Consider the following 21997-nt stretch of genomic DNA (forward strand, 5'->3'; position numbering starts at 1 on the left):
AAAATGTACACCTTCTGCTTATGCCTCTGGTTGGCACAAGGAACAAGATCAGAGACCTGCTGGACAAGAAGCGACAACTGGGGCAGGCAAGGAGAGAGTGGAAGCACAGCTGGAGCTGAGGACCAGGGGAGCACAGAGGAAGTGCGACAGAAAGAAATATTGACAGAGCCTAGATATACACATAAGTCACCCGACACGACCTGCCTGCTCTCTGTATTTTATAGAGCCGCTCTGTGGTGGCGGAACAGCGTGACAGCCCAGTTCCTTCAACGGAAAATATGGTCCCTCTCTACCTTTCCGCCTCTCACTTCGCTATCACTCCTGTTTTCTGTCTATCCCACCTGATATCATTCTGTCACTTCTTTGCAGTGGGCTCTTTTTTCCATCATCCTCCCTCCCCCTATTTCTACCCTAGATGTTCCCGCGCTTTTATTGGTGCTCTACATTCCACCTGTCATGTTTCACTCCCCCATTTCTATCCATCTTCATGTCGCTCTCTTAATCCCCTCTCATTTGCTCCCTTCTGCCCCAGTCCACTTCCCGTTTTCTCTCTCTTGGAGCCGTCTCTGCGTACCGTCCCATTTCCACCCGCTCTTTCTGTTTCCCTCGTTCTGCCTGATTCATTTCCTCTCGGCTATCTATTCCATTCATTCCTTTTCTTCTATTTGCGCCACAGAACATCACCATCCTTCTTTACCTTATGGCTCTGTCATCTCCAGCTCACATTGTTCCAGTTTATATTTCCTCTGACCTCCCTGTGAGGTTTCTTGCTAAATCCATTTGTCAAAATATTCCATCACAATTGGTGGAATTGTGATGGAACACTTTATTTCCCCCTTTTCTTTTTGCTGCAGTCTCTACATATATTTAATTCTATATTCCACATTGTGCCTTGCAAAAATATTTACTTTGACATTTTTACTTTTTGCCATGTTGAAACCAAAAATCTCTGATTTTATGTCCATCCATCTACTTTTTCTTGCAATCTCCTGCAGCCATGGTCTAGGGGTGGGGTACATCACAGGACAAGACAGAAACACACAGGAAAAAACAACCATACATAGACACCTAAGGACAATTCAGAAAGACCAATTAACCTCACCCCACTGCTTGGACTGTGGGGGGAAGCCGGAGTATCAGGGGATAACCCATAAATACACACGAGGAACATGTAAACTCCATGCAGAAAGACTCCAGGCCAGGATTTGAACCAAGGACCTTTGTGCTGCAAGGCAACTGTACTTCCACTATTGAAATGTTTTTTGTAACAAACAACCTGAAGAAACCTGTTTTCAAAAGTCAGTATTTTGTAGAGTAACCACAGCCAGAGGTTTATTAAGGTATGTACTTTTTTGGAATTTTTTTTTAGCAGCGTTTAACATGCTTTATTCTCTGATTTCCCCATATTAGGCTTCATCTACCTTCCTGTAAGCTCTCAATACCGTTCCTGTTCCTGCTAAGGAAAACAGCATGATGCTGCCACCACCATGCTTCACTGTGGTGATGGTGCACCCAAGGCACATTGGACCAAAAATTCAATATGGAACCAATCTTACCAGAACACCCTACTTAGTTTTTGTTGTCCCTTCCATGGTTTGTGGCAAACTGAGCGGTATCAGATTAAAACAGAACAAAAATATCAGTTTATAGATTTTTATAGGAAAAAAGACAGTCAAATTAATTTGACTTCAAAATATACAGCACATTGTGTTAGTTTGTCACTTTAAATCCCAATAAAATAAAGTTTAAAGTCGTATCATGACAACATCCGAATAAAATAGTCATGCACCTTTCTGCACAATGAGGCATTCTCTCCAAGTTCCTATTCCCTGAGTCTTTATCTTTTCTTGTCATCCTTCCCTTTTTATTCCTCCTTTCTCCCCTCTCCCTCAGCATTCCTGCAGGCCCTCCCTCTCTCATCCGCAGCCCGAGCACAGAGCCGCATGTGTCGGAATCAATTAGGGCTGAGAGCCGTCGCGGCCGCTCTTTCACGGAGGTAAATATTAAACTGCACCAAGCACCGAGGAAGAAGAGACGGTGGAAGGGGAGGTAAAGGGGTGGAGGGAGAGAGGAGAGAAGGGAGCCCTCCGTCCCTAATCCACCGCATCGATCAGGCGGGGATGAGGGTAATATATTATTTTGACAAGATACGATCCTCCGACGCGCACCGCTATCCCCGGCGATCGATTTCTTTTTTTCTCTCCTTTTTTCTTCCCCTTTCTCCCCCTCAGTGAGTGGGACAGAGTTTGTGTGGAGCTGTGTGTGTGCGTGTGTGTCTTCTTGGCGTGTGCTTGTGCACTGGAGTGTGGATGGGCGACAATGGGAACAGCATTAGGAAATGTGGGGAAGAGATGGGGATGAAGCTGCTGGTACAGGTCTGCGCGTTTACAAACAAGCTCACGTCTAAACAGCTAAATCACACGTTCAGGCAAAGACACAGAATAGGAGGATTCTATTTTCTGTTTACTCTCTTCTGTATATGCACAGAGGGGCGCGGGTAGAAGGACATCGGGGCTGGTAACAGAGTTGGAAGCAGCGCTGACCTATTGTAAAGTTAACTATCCTCCCCCTGCACAGTCCCCCTCTATATCGCTTTGTAAACTGTGTCTAAATGCTAAAATCCTGGATCAATTTTATTTTATTCAACTTCGCTCCCCCCATCACCTCCCTCTGGCCCCAACCGCTACCCTTCTGAAGAAACATGCTGTCCTCTGCTGATGGAGGACAGACGTGCGTGGATATTTTGTAGCTGCCAGCATATTTGCGTGATTCCATATGGACAATCCCCTTCAGAAACTTAAAGATTTCCACAGATGGTAGCTCACTTCTCCTTTGTTGGGCTGAATAGCCTCCATGGCTCTTTACATTTATGCAGAACCTGTCTCTTATGAGACCCTGAGCAACCTGGGCCTCTTCCTGCCATTTCTGCTTCTTGTTTTGTTTTACTTGTAAGCATAAAAAGACATGGCAGCCACGGCAGATTCCTGCAGCTTGAATAAAATATATCTTGACAATTGAAAGATTCACTGCATTACCACCATAAAATCTAAGACTTTTAAGGCAAACTTGAGGCTATATTACTATTAGCTGTCCAGCTAAAGTTGACCTATGCTGTAGGTGGTAGATATGGATTACACTATAACTTTTTGTAGAAATGGCTTTGGTTTAACAGTACCACAGTGTGTAAATGAAAGGGAAAATGTATAACATGAATTCATTGCTTTTATTTAAAATCATTGTTACAGTGGTAAAAAAAAAATTACATATTGAGTGTAATGATCATAAGAATGTTCTGTTTGATGCATATGCTAAATGAAGAATAGAACAGCTGAAGGAACATAAGTTTTTATATACTTGTTGCACATTGACTTATTTTGCTTTCCTGTTCTTTAACTAAACACTAAGTCAAATAGTTATTTAACTGGTTAATTAGTCAGACCATCTGTTCCTACAGAGCCTGGAGTCAGCCACTGGAACCTTTTTACAAGAATATGTGGAGACTTTCCATTTTATTTTCTGCAAATTTTTGTTAATATGTAAAATGCTTTTTGTTTTTATGGTATGTAGGTGAGATAAAAGTGTAGTTGTTTCATTTCAGTCAGCTAACAAGCAGAGCACAACAACAGATAGAGGCAGTCCTGTATTAATCTCCATTAAAAGGTGCCATTTTAATGTGGTACCATATTGAAAGGGCTTTAAATTGGAGAAATTGTATATTGGAGTAATAGAAACTATTGCATTATAGATTGCATTATAGGTAGCAATCTACCTATAATGTAATGTTGATTAGAATACGAGAACCGTTGACCTTTTACTTGTAATCCAAGCGCTTTGAGGCAATGTTGCTAATGTTGTGATTAGAGATTCAGGGTATTTTGTAGATTGGCAATCCAACAGGATTTCTGTGGACCTGAAGTCCATAACCCTCCCAATCACACTGAACTCTAAACATTTTTAATATTTCAATATTACAAGCCTTGGAAAGTTGAGGAGTTAAACTTTGTTGACTCTACGGTAAATATTAGTAATGAACAAGTGACCAAAACTGAGACTGTCTATAATACTTTCCCTTCAGTTGTTGCTGGACAGACTGTTGATTTTGAGCAGTTAAAAAGCAATTTTCACAATGTTAACGTCTCATCCTTAATCAAGCTAATGTGAGATGGTGTAATTCTTTTCCTCTGGTTTGACCTGCGTCTGATTTCCTATTTTTGTTAGATAAACTGCTATTTCCCAGTATTGTCAATTGTCAATCTTTGTGCTTAAACAATTAAATAAGAAGTTTCATAATATCAGGTACATTTTATAACCTTTACAGTATGGATTTACATCAACCCTTGTAAGGTGTTTTCTTGTAAGGTCTCTTGCAAGGCATGCCCTTGTTAGAACAATAAAATGTACTGAGGTCACTTGTGAGGCCCCTGAAAATATTAACAGAATGCTTAAGACAACTTACTCTGAACAATATTATTTTTAATATTTATATTTATTTCAGTGCAATTAAGGCAAGAAACTTTCCTTAACAACATCCTCTTTAACTATGGCAGAGAGTATGTTGACATGTTCTTCTCAGAGCAGTATCTCATCTGCAATATGGCAGACAGACGGCCCAGCAGAGGAAAATCAAGGGACCATAAAGGGTCATTGGGAGTCGTTGTACTGTACATTGCCTTTAACTCTGTCAGAGACTCCTCACACTCTTTCCATGAACTTTTGAACTGCTGTCATCAAACAAACAACATAGCAACATCAAAAACAGAACCACCACAGCAATCTGCCTCAGGCTGTTGAAACACTGAGCTGGGTTTTAAAGTTTTTGACCTTATTTTACCCTTTATCAGATTTTTGTTTAAATTTATTTGTGTTTTCAATATTTATAACTGTTAGTTACTTTCACACAATTTTTCTACTGGCCATATAAGTTGAAATTTTAAGAAATGCATGTTACGCAAGTCTAAACACGAGGACGTAGTGGTTTTAGTCAAACATTAACTAAGTGTTGCCTATGACGCACAGTCTGAATAATGCTTGTGTATTAGGATCAAGGGTGTTGAATTCACTGTGCTCAATTGCTTTAGGGTCACCTATTTTAGTTCTGCCATCACTTTATTTGCCCCAGATGATCATTAACTGAATTGATCAAGAGGTATGTCATGCCATCAGTTTTCCTTTCATTTTTAAGCATCTGGCATCATGATGTGAGTCAATCTTTATGTGCACAGATAGTTACAGTAATGTTTTACTGTGTCAATGCTGCAGTATTTAAATAGTAGTGTAAATGTCCCTGTTCACTACACAGGGCATATGATGGGTGCAGAATGTTTTGGTTTTTTTTATCTTCTGGTAGCCTAGCTTAGTTGTTGATCAAATTATGTATGCTGAATATCAGAGTTATTTACCCAATGTAGGGTACCTGCTCTCACTGGAACACAGTAGTGTGACAGGATTATTAATGATTTTTTTTCATTATCCCAGATAATATTTAACCAAATTAAATGATTTTAAGCTATGTATTAGAAAATAATAGATCAAAATTTTGATTTAAATAGATTTTTTTTAAATACCATCTTGTAATTAAAGTCATGTTCCTGTATGTTTGTGCATCTTTTTAGCAACCTTTAATACATTACTAAGCTACAGATGGATTGGTTTCATCTAAATGTTAAACTACAACACAAGTTGCCTACGACTGCAGCTAAGTCTATACGTGGTAAGAGGAGACAATGAAATACACAGAAGATGTTTTTTTAATTAGAAACATCTATGAAAGCTTGGATATGATTTGGCAATGTGTAATATATCATATTTTGCCTTTAAATACTGGAAACACTGTGAATTATGTATAGGAAATAGATAGGATTCTTCTTCGAACAATACACAAGTCTGATAAATCAGTCAAGGAGAGAAAAAGTAAGAAACAAGCATAAAAACAGCATGATGACGTTGAACAGTCTATGTGATTGGGTGAAGACTAAACATTTCTCCATCCTTGTGCATTATCTCGTTTGGGCAGCATCAGCCCCAATATGGCTTTTTAAGAGCTTTAGTGACACGAACTCACTGAAGTCATGCACACAACAAGGCGCTCAACAACAACAAGTACCTTCCCCGCACAGAAAGATCCTTCCAAACAAGTGCGACAACTCCTGCTGCTTTCTCGTTCTGCTCCCTCTCACTCCTCGTCTCCCACTTTCTCTGTTTCAGCCTGCTGCGACTTAGTTTTCCTCCTTTCTCTTTCTGGCCGCTCTTGCTTTTATTGTGCCATTTTCTGCCACTTTGGTCCACGAAGGAGAGGCCATAATGCAATCTCTCCCCCTCTCCGTCCCCTGCTGTGAGGGAGAGTAGCTTGGACTGTGTGCTGGGCCGGTGAGAAGTGTGTGTGGAGGGAGGGAGGGGGGAACGGGGTCAAGGTGAGCTCTAATACACTATTGATCCGCCCCAATTGAAAACCTGATGGAAATTTTACCCCCCTTCTGCTCCTTTCCTCCCCATCCCTCTTTTGCTCCCCCTTCTCTCTCTGTTTTTTCTTTCTTCTACCCCCCTCTCCGTTCCTATCTCCCACTCTTCCCTTATGTCTTTTTTCCTTTCCTGTGTGTATCCTCCCTGGTGTCTGAAGTCTTCCTCTTCTTCAGAGTCTATCCCCGTTCACTCCAATCTGTTTTCTCTCCCAGCTGAACATCTCTTTCAACCACTGACGACTTCGCTCCCTTGCTATCTATCTCTGTGCAGAGCAGCTCTCTGCCTCAACTATCCCTCTAATCATTTCCCTTTTTTCTTCCTTCTTTGCTGCTCTTGGTCACACCATCTCCCCATTTTCCAAGTCTGCTCCTCGCTTTTTCCTTTTAAACCTCTTGTTACCCCCACCCCGTCACACTGGTTCTGTCTCTCCCACTCATTTTCTCTAACCCCCCTCCTTTCTGTGTGTGCATCAGATGGTCCATTTCTTCCTAACCCAGTGCATATTGATCCCTATGGCAGCAGCATGCAGGGCGATGGCTGTGAGGACCTCTGTTACAGTGTATTAAACGCCACAAACGCTTTGGACGCGGGGCCGGGGACACGCCTCCCCGGCAGGGCTCTGTCAATAGCTGCTCCCTCCTGTCAACAGCAGCCAAATGGCCTCTCAATCTGGGAGTCATGATGATGTGCCAGAGAAAAAAATGAGAGAATCTTTTACAGTGTCCAAAAAATGATGCAACAAAAAGTGTAGATATAAAGCCTCTTGCCAAATAATGGGGAAATGCTTTGAAAAGGACATGTAAGTCAATCAAAACTATACAAAGCAAAATTCCATAAAAAAAAATAAATAAAAAAAACTGAAAATGTTGCAAACAAAATCTATGACCCGAGCTGTCAATTTGCCCCATTCTTTGGCCTAACAAGCTTTGTAATAACATGCAGTTATATGTGGGGGCAGCAATTATGTTTGTAGCTGAGAGAAAGCTGCACACTACCAAACAAAAGAAGCACAAACACTGGAAGAAATCCCAAACAATGGAGATGGCAGAAACACAAGCAAACCCTTTTCAACTAAGCATTACTTTCCCCACTTAACAAGATCTGACTCACGTTGACTCTATGCAGAGTTGGTCGCCTTTGCCATGCTTCTCGAGCAGGAGATAAATGGAGGGAGTGTGCGTTTGATTTATGTACCGTTGTGTACGTGTCAGATGGGCCGAGCTATCGGGACCACCATCTCTCAATAGACACAGAAATGCTACAGCAGTGGAGGGACCCCTCTGTCGACCCTGAGACCCCTGATACACATCTAGAACAAACAGAGCAGGGATTTGTTGCAAACACAAGAGGAGGGGGGATCCTCTTCATTACTTTCCTTACATTTCTATTCAAAAAAGATTCATTCTTTGCTCTTTTGTGTCCTTTCTGCTCCTTATTGACGCCTTAAGCTATAGGAAAACAGCCAGTACAATTTCAAGCTAATCTTTACAGCTTCAGTCCACAGTTACATGATTAATGTCACTAATAGCAAAAACAACAAACTGGTTAGTTGATATATGGGGAAAAAGATCGTTTTAGGTGCATTCTGTGTAAATTATTAACATTGGCAAATATGCACTGATCAGAGTTATTTTGGCCCATTTCAAACCAATATCTGCCTAATCCAATGATTTTTGAGAGCCACAATTAAAAATTCAAAACATTCCCTTTCAGCTTTCTTGAGCATTCAATATATAATGTGTCAGTATCTCTTTAAATGTCAGATGGCAAACAAACAAAAAATATGTTGTATTTTAAAACATGAACAAAATTGTCAGAGTTTCAATTTTTATCTGTTTTGAGGATCTTATGTTGGCAATTAGCATGTATTAGAAAATATAAATATCAGATGTTTCAGTTCCCTAAATTACCTCCTCAAGTAGTCATCAAGTTCAGCAGAGTACCTTTAATGACCTCATTTTAAAAATTGTCTTAAGTTTGAGATTCCTGATTTAGATCTTTACCATGGTACATTCAACCTTATCTACTGAAGCCACACTCCATTTAAAATGACCATTGTGAACACTTTGCAGTCATGTCTACATAGAAAATTAAGTTCTCGTTTAAGTAGTTCAGATTTCTCAATTAAGGACCTCACTTACTCTGAAAATAGCTAATTTAGAGTCCTCTACCTTCCAGAAAAACTTCCACACAGAAGAGTGTGGCTTCTAGTTGTAGTACAGTACAGTGATTTCAATAACACTAAAAGATTACTTTTTTTTTTTATTTTCTTTTGATGAGATCATAACCAGTTAAGACCAGCCAAGTTGAAAATCAACCAATTTTGCCAATAGCTGATTTCTCATAGTATCTCTAGCAAACATGAGTGATAAAGAGTTTGCAAAATATCTACCTGAATTTTCAAAATATCAAACCTCTGATCAAATGCAGATTAAAATGTTTCATCAGGACTCTGTTTATACATCACACTGTCTCTAATCTGCCCACTTTACAGCCTCTCTGAGTTCAGACACCTGTTTTCATTTTCCCACTTTTCTCTTTCAATCACTCCATCCTCGTCTACCATTCCTGTCTCCCACCTCCAACCCCCCTCACCACTCCCCCTCTTTACAACCTCTCCATCTATTTCTTTCTCTCTAGGAAGGAATCAGTCTCACCTTAATTGTGCTTAAATCGGATTAATGACTGACCGGGGACAACTTGACTTAATCTCTCTTGTAGTAAATCTCTTCCTTTTCTCTCTTCTCGTACATCACTCTTATACATTTTATTCCCCTCTGAACCTGCCCCTCTTTAGTCTCTTTATCTTTTCTGCTCTTCTTTTTCGGTCTACGGTCTTATTCTTCCTCCTATAACCTCTTTCCAGACATGCTACCAAGGAGGCAACCCCACTCACCCCAGCCTGCAAACACCTTTCAATAAATGAGTAAATGTTTCAATAAGTTGTAACATTTTTGGCTTTCATTAAATGCCATAGTATATATCAAAACGGTATTCTAAAATTCTATTCTGGCTTTTTGTTTTTGGCCTGGCAACCCAAAGATATTCCCTAAAACACTTTCTGGAGGCACCTGTGCTTCATTCTGTTTTTTCACTGCCTCTATCCTACTCCTCCTCTCTCCTGTCTTTCTCTTTCTATGTCACGCTTCAGCATGGCTCACCATCCACTTCCTTTCATCATTTCTGTCCTCTTTGCTTCATATTCTTTACAAACCTTCAACTTCTACGTTCCTGAGATTATTTTCCCAAAATGTCTTTGACTTGTCTTGTCACCGACTCAGTGCTTCATCTGTGAGTGTGTCTCAGTTTCACTACAAGGTCAGTCGGTGTTGTGTATGTCAGTATGCATCGATGCGGTCCTGTCATTGCCTCCTAAGTGCTTTGACAATACTAGAGATCTGCTGTCATGCCAATTCAACTTATCTCAATTGAATTATATTGGATTTGTATTGAAATGGCAATAAAGGACACTCAAGGTGTGCCAGATTCTCTTCTAAAAAAGGAGCTCAGAAGAAATCTCAATGCATGCATGCAAATGCAATTCTTCAAAATTTGGTTGAACAAATAACAAGATAACATTGCCTTCTGTCTGAGCAATGCCAGTTCAAGTGGGCATGGTGACTTAATCCAAATTAGATTGTGGGTCCTGATTCTACTATATATTATTAATGATATTAAATATTAAAGTAGGCTAGTTTTTGACAGACATATCTATAAATTGTATGTTTATATATATATGTGTGTGTGTGTGTGTGTGTGTGCGTGTGTGTGTGTGTGTGTGCATTGTGAAGAAGAACTTAAGTGGGAAGCCCCCTGCTGTTGAGGAGACCCTATCCAGTAACTTACTTCGCATTTGACTTGGTCCAGCACTGTGTCTGAACAAATAAATAATATAACTACAACGAGAAAAACTACAGAATTACATCTATTATTTCTGAATATAGTAGAAATGCTTTTATAGTTGATAAAATGGGATATAACTTTGAAAATCTTCCTTTAGATTCAATGGTAATGTGACCAATTAGCCAACAAAATAATATTAGATTTTCAATGTATTATTCTAGACTAAATAAAGCAATGGTTTGGTCAACCTGAAAAAGCAGTAAAACGTATTCAGTGTTTAGATTTGAGCATTTACCTATGTTTACGTTAGACACAATAAAACAGCTCGAAAAGATTAAAAACCACAACAATTCAGTGGGGAAAAAAAACAACTGATCCGATGTCACACTGAGGTGATCTTTGTTAAGGGTACAGGGCACAGAGAGTTTGCCACTTTCCAAACCCCTGCAGCTTGAAAAATAGAGGGAAGAAAAGGGCCAGCCTTGTGGACAAAAGCTCATTTTCCTCTTGGTTGCACACTGCTGCAGGCGGGCTAACATGCCACGGGAGAATTCAGGCACTCATACACCTTTGTTTTCCTCAGGTTTTTCTCAACTTTACACATGGTGTCAAACCCATAACTAAGACTAAAGCGGATTTATACGTCAGCCCAGAAGGCATGTGCATGGCCTGTCCAGCCCCAGGCAAACCTAGTGATCTGAGAGCCGTAAAGTCGCGTGCTTCTTTTGAATGTGACAGACGAAAGCAGTCGGCTGACATCTTCCAAATACAGGCGCATTTGTTCACCTTCCAATTGTGCAATGGAGTCACTTTTACATCTCCTTCTTTGCTTCTTTTACTTTTCTTTGCTCAGCTACTCCTCCAAACAACCCCCTCCTCACCTCTCTGCAGCTCCCAACCTCTCTGCATGCCCATCTGCTTACCCGCTTGTTCTCTTTCGCTCCTCTCTGAGCGGCCAGGATTAAGCATTTATCTCGGTGGTCCTCCTTTCGGCCCCTAAACGCCCGTGAGGATGATAAGAGTCGCTGGGATTTGTCAAATTGTGAGCCATTGATTAACTGACCTTTCACGCCTGCAAGTCTCTCAGCCACTCCACTAACTGCCGACAGGCTAGATAGAGAGATAGATAGGTACATGTGGCTGTTATTATTGTGTACAAGTTTGTAGTTACCAGGTGTGGGATAGTGAGGGATGACAGAAGAGGGGAGGAGGTGAGAAGGTGGTGGAAAAGATACAGAGGAGTCCTTCAGTTGCCCTATGGGCTTGAGATGTAACAGGTACAAGTGTGTCTACACTGGCAAACAGAACTGAATCCTGAATAATGAAACGCACATTTTAAGGCGAGCCAGGGGGCTAATATCAGACAGGAAGAGTTGGGAGAGGCAAAGAGGAGCTCAGGGAGACGTCCAAGCCTTGGCTGGCTCAAGGAAAATCTAGAATTTGGTCTAAAAATGTTGCTGGTAAAATCTTTGATTACAGACAGACAGATTTTCTTCACTCTTTTTTTCAAAAAGAAAAGAGCAGGGGTGTCTAAAAAGTTTAACTCATACTTATATGTATTTTTTTTAAACGTTGTGGTATCAAACTGGTGTAATGTATTGAAAATCTACAGTATTAAATTGAATCTTAAATTGTTACATCTACAGTATCAATCTATACCACCCAAAATTAGCAAATTTTGAAATAACACTGTTATTTTTGTGTCTACTCTAAATATTTTGCTGTTTTCATTTTAAAATTGTATTCTCATAATTTTTGACCGTTGAAAAAAAAATATACAGCTTTACCTATTTTTACTAGCAAGTTATATGCTCATGTCATGTTCTTGTTGACACTGGATTGCAGTAATAATTTATGGTAGCTTTTCAGTTTATTAAACATGTAAACAACAGTTTTAATGTAGTTTTGTATTACAGATGTCCTACTGTGAAACGGTTTAACAATAACATAACTGCAAAACTATAATTCAGAAATTACTTGATAATTGTTGCAATTTCCAATTAACATTTTAACAATAAACAATTTAATACACTGCGATTTTGATTATTTTAACAGTAAAAAGTAAAACTGTTGTATGCTTATGTGGTTACATCATGTTACTATATTTGCAAAGCATTTTGGGAAATATAAATAAAACTATTAAAGCGGCTTGTCGCGTTTTTATTCAGCAATGAGTCTTTAAAGTTATGAGGATTTATGGTTGGCAGTTTTACAGTACATTCATTTAACAATACTTAATCGTAAAACTAAGACACGGAACTTATTGGATAATTTGTGTCAGTGAGTTTCGTCGTCTTAACAATAAAACCTTTACAATGTAATTAACTCTGCACTTTTAAAATGAGATGAAAACCTTATGCCTAGTACTGATACTAGAAGACAACGGAGACTTTGTAATAGAAAAGAAGGAATCACCCACCTGGACCTTCCGCGTCGCCCCGCCTCAGAGATGCACCTGAGGCCGAAGCTTGATCACCTTCTCCCGGTCTGGGCTGGAGTCTGCTCGCCCCTGCGGGTGTTCCAATCCGGGAAGAAGGAGGAGACGTGGGAGAGCGCCGCTGTCGCACTGCACGAAAGCGTCACTAAACCCCAAACATGTATAAAAAAAAAATAAATAAATAAAAAACAAACAAAAAAAACTATTACCTACATGAGTCTTCAGGTGGCAAACATTTGCAAATGCATTTTGCGTTTTTTATTAAAGAAATTCAAGGAATTTAGATCAAATGATGAAGAAGCAGCTGGGGAGGTGCCGCTTTGGCCCAACTGAGTCGGGCCGATACTAAAACTTGTGTTCTGACGTTTTCGCGCAGGATCCCTGCTGCCTCACAGATCACGGATCAATCACCTTATTGACTCTTAGTGTCATACAGTAAAGGGGCAGCGAGGAGGACGAACACATGTCACTATAAGCTTAAAATAATGGTCACTGCCACTAATTACTTGATGCGTCTTTTGTAGGCTCCATACTTTTTCATAAATTACCCAATCCGATAGAAACAGAATTCAAATTTAACTTACTTCGGAGAGTCACATTTCCTCTCTATATATTAAAGCCATGTTCAAATGAATATAAAGTTGTCTTTTCCCTTTAATCGTGGATACACCCCGCGTTATCTGCACGGAGCGGAGACAGAGGACCTGAATGCAGCTCGGCGGGAGGCTCCGCCGTCTTGTTATCGATATATGTGAAACTTGCTGGAAAGGATATTGACCGCACTAACTAGCCGTACTTTGATCATACGAAATTGCTTTCCAGATGACAACACATTAAGGATGAGAGCGTTTTTGGGAAAATTTGAGGGGAAAAAGGCTCCACTCTCCTGATTTTTCCTCCCTACTAACTGATGGAGAAAGTCTTAAAAGCTCATCAAATAAATAGCAAATATGAAAGTTTGATTCACAGATGTACGAGCCCTGAACGTGTTTCACCAGTATCTTGAAAAAAAAAGAAGAGAAAAGCAAACAAACAGAGGAGCTTAGTGAAACACCAACTGGACAGCACAAAACCGACAGCGTAGTATTTATTTGGTGATTTGCGGAAGTTATGGAGGCCGAGAAACAAGAAAAGTTCTTCAAATTAAGAAAGTGGAAAAAACATAAAGCATTTTATTGGGACTGAAAAAACAAAACAAAAAAAAATAACAAATTAAATATTTAAAATTGAATTTAACCAGAATTTAACCTTTTAATCAGACGTTGTTTGTAATAATAATAATAATAATAATAATAATAATAATAATAATAATAATAATAATAATAATAATAATAATAATAATAATAATAATAATCTGTTTAGCAGCCACACAGATCGTGTGAATCATTGTCTATAATTTGTTATTTGTATTAAAATAGTTGGATTTCGGGTTGATGAGTTAAATTCCGACCCTGTAAAGATGAAAGATCTCATGTGGAAATACGTTTCCTAAAATGCAATTTAATGTCGTAATTTACCCTCTGTTGCCTTTCTGGCAACAGAACGGAACAATTAAACTACAAAAAAAAGACAAGAAAAGTCCACGAACTACACCGGAAAGAGGAAGCTCAACACGTTGGCCTGAGACTGAACACACACTAAACTAAAACAGAAACCAGAAAAATAGGTTGATGCTTGTGACTGAAGCACAGACCAATTGTCTAGAATAAAAAGCAAAGCATTTATAAACATGAGCAAATGAATAATGATATTAAAAAAATGTTACTAGAAGAAAGTGGCACGGATACATATATTAATGTAATAAAAAAGTGTGATGATTCTTTAATCCATCATTATATTTGACATGTATCTAATAATAACAACAACAATAATAATAATAATAATAATAATAATAATAATAATAATAATAATAATAATAATAATAATAATAATAATAATTGGGTTTGTCTGATACGTAAAAGACATAAATCAGATGAACTTTTCAATTTGTGTATATTTTGTTTTTAGTCAGGTACACGCACCATCATGCACGCGCGTGCTTTTGTTTTTTCTTTTTTGCATTGCTGATGTTTCTTGAAGTCAGCTGTGAATAAAACACACACACACACACACACACACACACACACACACACACACCCGCACACGGATTGGCTGTACTTCTGGTCTTCGGATGGATCCATTGATCGATCTCTTAATCTGCAATAGTTACATGCATGTATCGATTTACAAACACTGTTTATCTGGAAATATACCGGCACAAATAATTGATGGGAGTACACCCATGGCGCGCATAAATATGCATCAAAATTGAAGAGTGGGGGAAGGGGGCCGGGGTGGCAAACACCTTAAAAAAGAGAGAAAATAAATAAATAATAAATAAATAAATAACACGTGAAACCTGCGAAATCAAATAAAAATTATTCCAAATATGTTTTTAAAGCTTGACTGCGAAGTGTTATCGATGTGCCCACTCCTCAAACAAACTCCCACGCGAGTCTGGATACCAACACACGCACAAGCTCAGCAAAAAAAAAAAAAAAAAAAAAAATCATCGGCTTCACTTCGGCTGGAGTAAACTTCAGGCTCGTACTTTGCATAGGACTTACATTGACATATGGTCCAAGAAATAAAACCTCTGCTGGCAGCTCGATGCGATATCGCTGTCGGGTATTTTATTTTTTTTTTCTTTTGAGAAATCTGAGAGTCGAAACTTGGAGAAAAATGTGTTGTAGACATTCCGAAAAACTCTGCTCGGTCGAGACAGGCAGTTGAACCTGTCCCCCAACTCTAATGTTAAATCACCAAAAATGTGATGAATAAATAATCATAAGCTAATTAATTAAATTAGTACATGCTAAAGCACAACACGGGCCTCGTGAATATCCAAACTCTCCCATTAATACTCTCCGTGAGCCAAATAGGCAGCGCTCATTATCGGGAGAGAGAGGGAGTGAGAGATGTGCACCGGCTCCAAGGGTGTCGTGCAGCTCGCCGCGTGAATGCCTGTTTAATTGACTGATTGATACGGCCGCGTGGAGGTTGAGAGCGAGACGCCTTAACAAATAGAGACATTTAAAGGCTAATCCGGGCCAACGCAGACAGCTGAACGCGTGTGGAGCCGAGACTTTCCCCACCTGCTTACAGACTTTAAAGAGCAAAATCCCCGTGGTGCGCGCGCACAGAAACTGTTTCCAATTCTTCCAAAAACATAACTGCAACCAAAAATCCCATGCACGGTTCAACTTTTTTTTGTTGTTTTTGTCCCTGCAAACGCGAAACAGCATCCATGTAAGCAAGAGAAAGTTATATAAGCGAAATAATTTTATCACTGAAGACTTTTGAGCAAGCCCACTAACGCGCAGACAACTTTTATTTTTATCAGTCAAAAACAGATGTGAATCAGCCAACAAAATGAAACCAATATCACCAGTATTATGAACAAAACATACCTTCAGGTTTTTTTGTTTGTTTGTTTTTTAGGAAGTGATCTTCTCACCGGCTGAAGCGCACACAGTCAATCCAAACGCATCCACTCTGACGGCGCACCGAGACAGCGACCGGAGAGGCAGCTCAACTACCAACCTGAACCCGGGGAGGCGAGCAGAAGGAGGGGGAGGAGGAGGGAGAACAGGAGGTGTGCATCTTTCTCTCTCTCCCCCTTTCCCTCTCTCTCTCTTTTTCTCTCTCTCTCTCCCCGTGTGTGTATGAGTGTGTGTGCAAGTAGTTAATTAGTAAATCCCCATTCGCCGCGCCTCAGGTCGGTTTGTTTTCCCCGGTCGACAAGCCGAGAGGAAAGAGAATTTGAAGTAGGATTCGACCCGTTTCCGCTCCCATGTCTCAAGTATGAGGTTTGTGAGCGGGCTGTGAGTGCGCTGTGCGGTGCTGGCTCCGCTTGCGACTCTGAGCGCTTTCTGTGCGTTGCTGCCACAAGATGAGCCTTTCCGTGGGTCCAGCCAGAGCCGCTTTGCATGCTCTCCCCAGCAAACTTAGTCCTGCCCATCAAAAGTTCATCATTTTGACTCTACCGCCAATTTCTCCCCCAAACAAGCAATAAAGGAGGTCACTTAGTGGAGTTCAAGTGCAATGGGATTTTGTGTCCTGACTGCTTTAAACTAGAATTATACCTATGGATCTTGGATCATATTAGAAAGATAAGTCAACCATCTTTCTATCAACATTCATCCAGTTCCTGCTTCACATTACGTTGTAAAGCTTTTCTACCAGGACCAAATTTTGAACATTTAAACTGTTATTTTTAAAATCAGATTAGACAAACGTTGTGACTTGACTCCCATGGTTGTTTTTATCTCATAGAATACTAATTTTACAAGATGTGATCTTGGTCCATCATCAATCCTAAATATGCCAAGCTTCAGAGGTGAGCATCCAGTTTAATCCCTCCTTCTCCTCCAGCGCCTCTTCTCCTGATCCTATTGTCTTAGACACCGGCTGTCTGCACTCAAGTGAATTCCATTGGTTTACTTAATTGATTATTAACTTACTGATAGAGGATCAATTGAATAATTAAAATTTGTTAAGGGTGGAGTCGATTTAGTGGCATAAGAGTTGGCCTGGTTTTTTTTTTTCTCTTCATTTGCATTTTTGTTTCACTTTTGCAGATGCAGAGCCGACCCAAGGCAGGGAGAATCTGACCACCAGCGACTACATCACCAACAATGTCTCTTAAATTTTGCAGGCCTGATATGTTTTCATATCTGCATTTATAGACTCTGTGCTTTAAACCTAGTGAGGTAACTATATCAGTTAAAGGTGTAGTTCAGTTTTCTTTTAATAGATTACAAGATCACAAGACCATATGATCCTACCTGGGATACATAGTTTTCTTAGCATTTTTTTTATTAAAACATCCTAAAACAACTGCAATCAAAACATTTTAAAGACGTTTATGAGTACATTGTGATATGAACCATTACATTGCTATCATGTTATAATTTAATCTTTACACGCACATTTGATCAACCTATTTTATAGAGTGTTCTTGGGTCCTCAGGCCAGCCAGGGGCCAAAGTGTGCATCTGTCTAAAGCCGACCTAGTGTAGATGAGGTGGGTTAAGCTGACAATGTATTACCTTCAGTAGATAACGTTCACAGCTTCTTTATTTAGCAGCTGGTCCTGGAACCTGGAGTTATCAACTAGTCCAAATAGGATTTCTACCATCTAAACAAGCTCCGATCAATTCCAAAGTGGTTTATGTGAATGCAGTTTTATGAATGTTTAAGACAGCTGTCAGTAAGTAATTAGTGCACCACCAATGATCTCCCTGTGCCCCCAGGAGCAACTCATTTAGTTAATGCAACAAAACATTTAATTTTTTTTGTGTGAAACAGGTACTGTGGAGAGAACATGGAAAGCATTTCTGTTCTCAAATTAATTTGGAAAAAGTACAAAAAATAAAAGTCTTTTAGTAGTTTACGGGAATTCTGGTTTATGGGCTTTTAGAGCTCTACCTTTATTTCAGAGTGTTACTCTGAGTTCAAAGGTTTTACTCATTTTGCTTCCTTTGGGGTAAACCTTAGTAATGCTCAGCCTCTCACATAAAACTCCTAAAGCTAGCACTTTAACTTTTCTGAAAGGTCTAAGGTGGCATTGTGAGTTTAAAGCAAGGAAGTCACAACTTCATGTCATCTAACTTCTGTAAGGGATAAATGGGTATGAGACTCAGGGGTATGGTGCTGCGTTTACAGGCTGTCAGTGTGACCAGCTGGCATTTAATGCACAAATGCACCAGTACCACACCACCAGTGTTTTTAGCACTTGAGTATTGTAGATGTCCAACACTGATTTTATTCATAACTCTCCATATTGAGCCTTCAAAGTTCCACTTCATGCCTCTTTTGGTTGAATTTTGAAAGCTCACATGTAAGCTGGATATTACAACTTAGGTTGGCGATTTATGAAGAGCAAGAGGCAGCCAAGACATGGAAATGAAACTGTTCAGTCGAAGAAATCAATATAGTAGAAGTTTACCTTGAGATGGGCTCTGATTATTTGTTAAATTCAGCCAACCTGTCTCAGTTTAAGCAAAGTGAAGATCTTAGTTTAATTAATTTAGTGTGTCTGTTAAGTTACACATGTTTTGTGGCTTTGTTGTAGGACTGTATCAGGCAGCAGAGGAAAAGAACTTGCCCTGGGTGCCATTCGTATTAGAACCACCCCTGCTCAACAGTGTAGAGTAGTAATAAGATGGTATAATCAGCTTGTCCAAGAAAATCACAATTTTGAGAGTTTCCTTTTGGTCAATCTGATGTTGTCCTCAGGACAACTGCAGTTTTTATGTGAACTATGCTGCACAACAGCTCTGAGAGAAAAACGCATAGAGCAAAAGAAGGATTACCAGTTCTGCATGCTCATGTTCATGGTCAAAGGCAAGCACCCAACATAATCACATATTCATACAACAACTCCTGCATCTCTTTATTGCCCTCTAGTGCCGGCTTCTGATTCCAGTCGTCTATCACTGCTTGTTAACCTCCTGAACTGGTGCCTCCATCTGTTTCACACTCCACTTTTGTTCCGGTGTTTAGATTCAAGTCGCACAACTGTGAGTCCAGTCCATGAGTGCATGTACAGATGTGTTTTATTTCTTTTCTTGATGTGTGTCAGTCTTGAGGGCTTTGAGCATTGAATATCAGACACTCACACACATAGCAGATGAAAGCTTTGCCAATACTTGGAGTCCCCTGAGGCTCATGGCAATATTGATGCAAGCATTGCTTTCTGTTTGTGTATTTGTGTGTTGCTGGTCTCTGTCAGTATTTATGCTTTAATTTGCAGCTGTTCGTCATCCTCTGAATCTGAAAAGGGAAAACACGCCTGACTCAAATTTGTTTTCATTTTTCAATCCTCCCTTGCTGATTTCTGCACAGCAGCTGGAGCGTCTGAGAGCCCCCCCCGGCCCACAACCCGACACCTGGGAGGTATATGTGACAAAGCAGGGAGGCGCCTGAAAGAGGATGAAAAACTGACCTATCACATCCCCATCGACTGAGTTAATTAATATAAGTAGAGGAGAGGATTCCTAGCTCACTTTTCACTCTATGGATTTGCTGTCTCCTCACATTTGCCGGGTTTTATGTCTGTTCAATGCAAACTCAATGTGTTTCGTCCTGCGGCGCGAGCGTGACAGCTCATTTTGGGACACGAGCCGTTTTGATGGGGCAGATTTTAATTGTGGCACAACAAAAGGCGGGGGGCCCTCTTTGTGACGGACTGATATGAAATCTACCACGAGTCGATGTCACATTGAAGCACAGAAAGCAGTTAATGGGAGAAAACTCGGTGGATTATATTTCAGGCGGAGGTTCCTATATGTGCTTCCTGTTTTGCTGCTTTCTTTTGGCAAAAAATATTAAAGGAGATACTTCTTACTCAAAATTAACGACATAGAAGGAAGAAAGGGAATTCTTCATGGACACTTAAGCACTTTCCACTGGTTTGAGGGCCGAAGACAAAAGACTGGAGAGTGTGTGCATCGGGGGGCAAGGCAAGTGGGGGGGGGGGGGTGACACAAGCAGGACAGACAGGAAGACAGGCAGTGGAAGGTGGGAAATGGAGAGAAAAGGAAGGGAAAGAGAGCAAGAAAGAGCTCCAGTGCCTAGTCTTAATCTGAGCTGTTCTGATCAATAGCCCATTTCCCATTGTTGCCAGAGCTGTTCGATCGCTACACCACGGAATTAACACACCCACTTTAATCTAGGGGGAGAGCGGCGAGGGGGAAGGGAGGCAAGAAGGGGAGAAGGGGGCTTAAAGGGGGTGAGTGGGGAGCAGCTGTGGAGGCATTCTCAAATGAAATCAAATCTAATTGTTATCACTGTAGCTGCTGCACTTATTACTACCACTGTTCCAATTATCCATAGACCATATAGCTCACTTTTTCCTCCTCCTCAAAGGTGAGGTGTAAACTGGACGTAAATAATCCGAATTACTGGTTATTTGTTTCATTTTGCCAAGTGCAGATTGGATTGGGGGGTTGTTGATGGTGCGGACGTCTCTGGAACAGAAATGGACTCTGTGGTCAGGGACGGAGTAGCAGCCTGATCCCTCAGTTCAGATGAGCGGCTGTAAAGTGTTTTCAGCAGAGTTTTATTATTATCATACATGCAGTCATTCTGTGAAAATCCTTCTCAGATCATAGTAATTTGAAGTATTTATTCTAGCTGCACCATCCAGCAGCAGTTTAGTCTTTTTCTTTTATCAACACAGCCTGACAAAAACAAATTACAAACACTGGAAAGCAATATGTAGCAAAATATAAACCTCCTTGTTTAAATATAGTTTTGAAGCATTTCTTTCAGCGTTTCTTTTTTGCTATAGACTTGTTAAAGCTCATATCAATGTCTTTATAAACTATGATAAAATATATGAGTAAGGGCATTTCAATAAGGTTGTTGTAATGATGTTGATCAAAGTAATTTTAAAAATTTTATATTTATACTTTCACAATAAAAGTGTCCTTGTTTATTTTTATTACTTTTTAAGTAATCTTCTTTAATAGATGCTAAAATTAGTCTAGTTGACCAAAAAGCTTTTAAAAACTAATTGACTGCAAAGAATAAATAGATAAAGATAACACTTTTACTGGGTTGGACTAGTGACCTGTGCAGGGAGTACCTCACATGCATGTTTGAGAAATTCTTGAATCTCCAGTGACGGCCATTCAGGGGTTCCTTAACACCTGTTCATATTAAATGTCTCCTATTTGCCCAAACCTCCTTCTTGCAGCTTCAGTTCAGTCAAGCTCCCGCCTCACAGAGCACCAACTCCTGTGCTTCTCCCACACAGCTCCACCAGACTAGCGTCCGCAACAGTTGACAACAGCCTGGTGGAACTGCATGTCTGCTGAGCTCAACGAGAAGGAGTGTCAGAAAGGGCTGGAGGTTTTTAAAGAAACAGAGGTCATTTTAAAGGCCTCACAAATGGCTATTATGCAATGTCACATTTTTTAAAGTTGTTTTTGATATACACAGTATTTTCATAACGACTTAAGGTAACAAAGTTGTTACCTTAAGTAACAAAGTTACTCGATTATACTATAAGACAGCACTGTGTGCCTGAAAAATATGTCATACCCCCTTTTAAATTGTTCATCAATATGTTGTTGTCCTTCCTTTGTGTTGGTTGCCTTTCAATAGCCTGATTCTTATTATATGTCTCTAAGAGGCCTTGCACATCTAGAGACTGATTGGGATGTTCATCTTTTCAAAATAGCTCAGTATCAGACAGATTAGATGGAAAGC

General features: G+C 39.9%; 1 protein-coding gene across 2 annotated transcripts in view; it reads right to left on the reverse strand.

The window, feature by feature from the left end:
• Positions 1 to 16321, reverse strand: part of erfl1 (Ets2 repressor factor like 1) — a 50352-nt gene extending 34031 nt beyond the window's left edge. For both annotated transcript variants that reach the window (XM_044116412.1, XM_044116411.1), the window contains exons 1-2: positions 16189 to 16321; positions 12722 to 12884 (exon numbers count right to left, since the gene is read on the reverse strand). The gene's annotated coding sequence lies outside the window, so the exon portion shown is untranslated. The remainder of the gene's footprint in view (positions 1 to 12721; positions 12885 to 16188) is intronic.
• Between the last annotated feature and the right edge of the window lie 5676 nt (positions 16322 to 21997).

This window comes from Gambusia affinis, linkage group LG05, assembly GCF_019740435.1.
Source record: "Gambusia affinis linkage group LG05, SWU_Gaff_1.0, whole genome shotgun sequence".
In the NCBI taxonomy this organism is placed as follows: Eukaryota; Metazoa; Chordata; class Actinopteri; order Cyprinodontiformes; family Poeciliidae; genus Gambusia; species Gambusia affinis.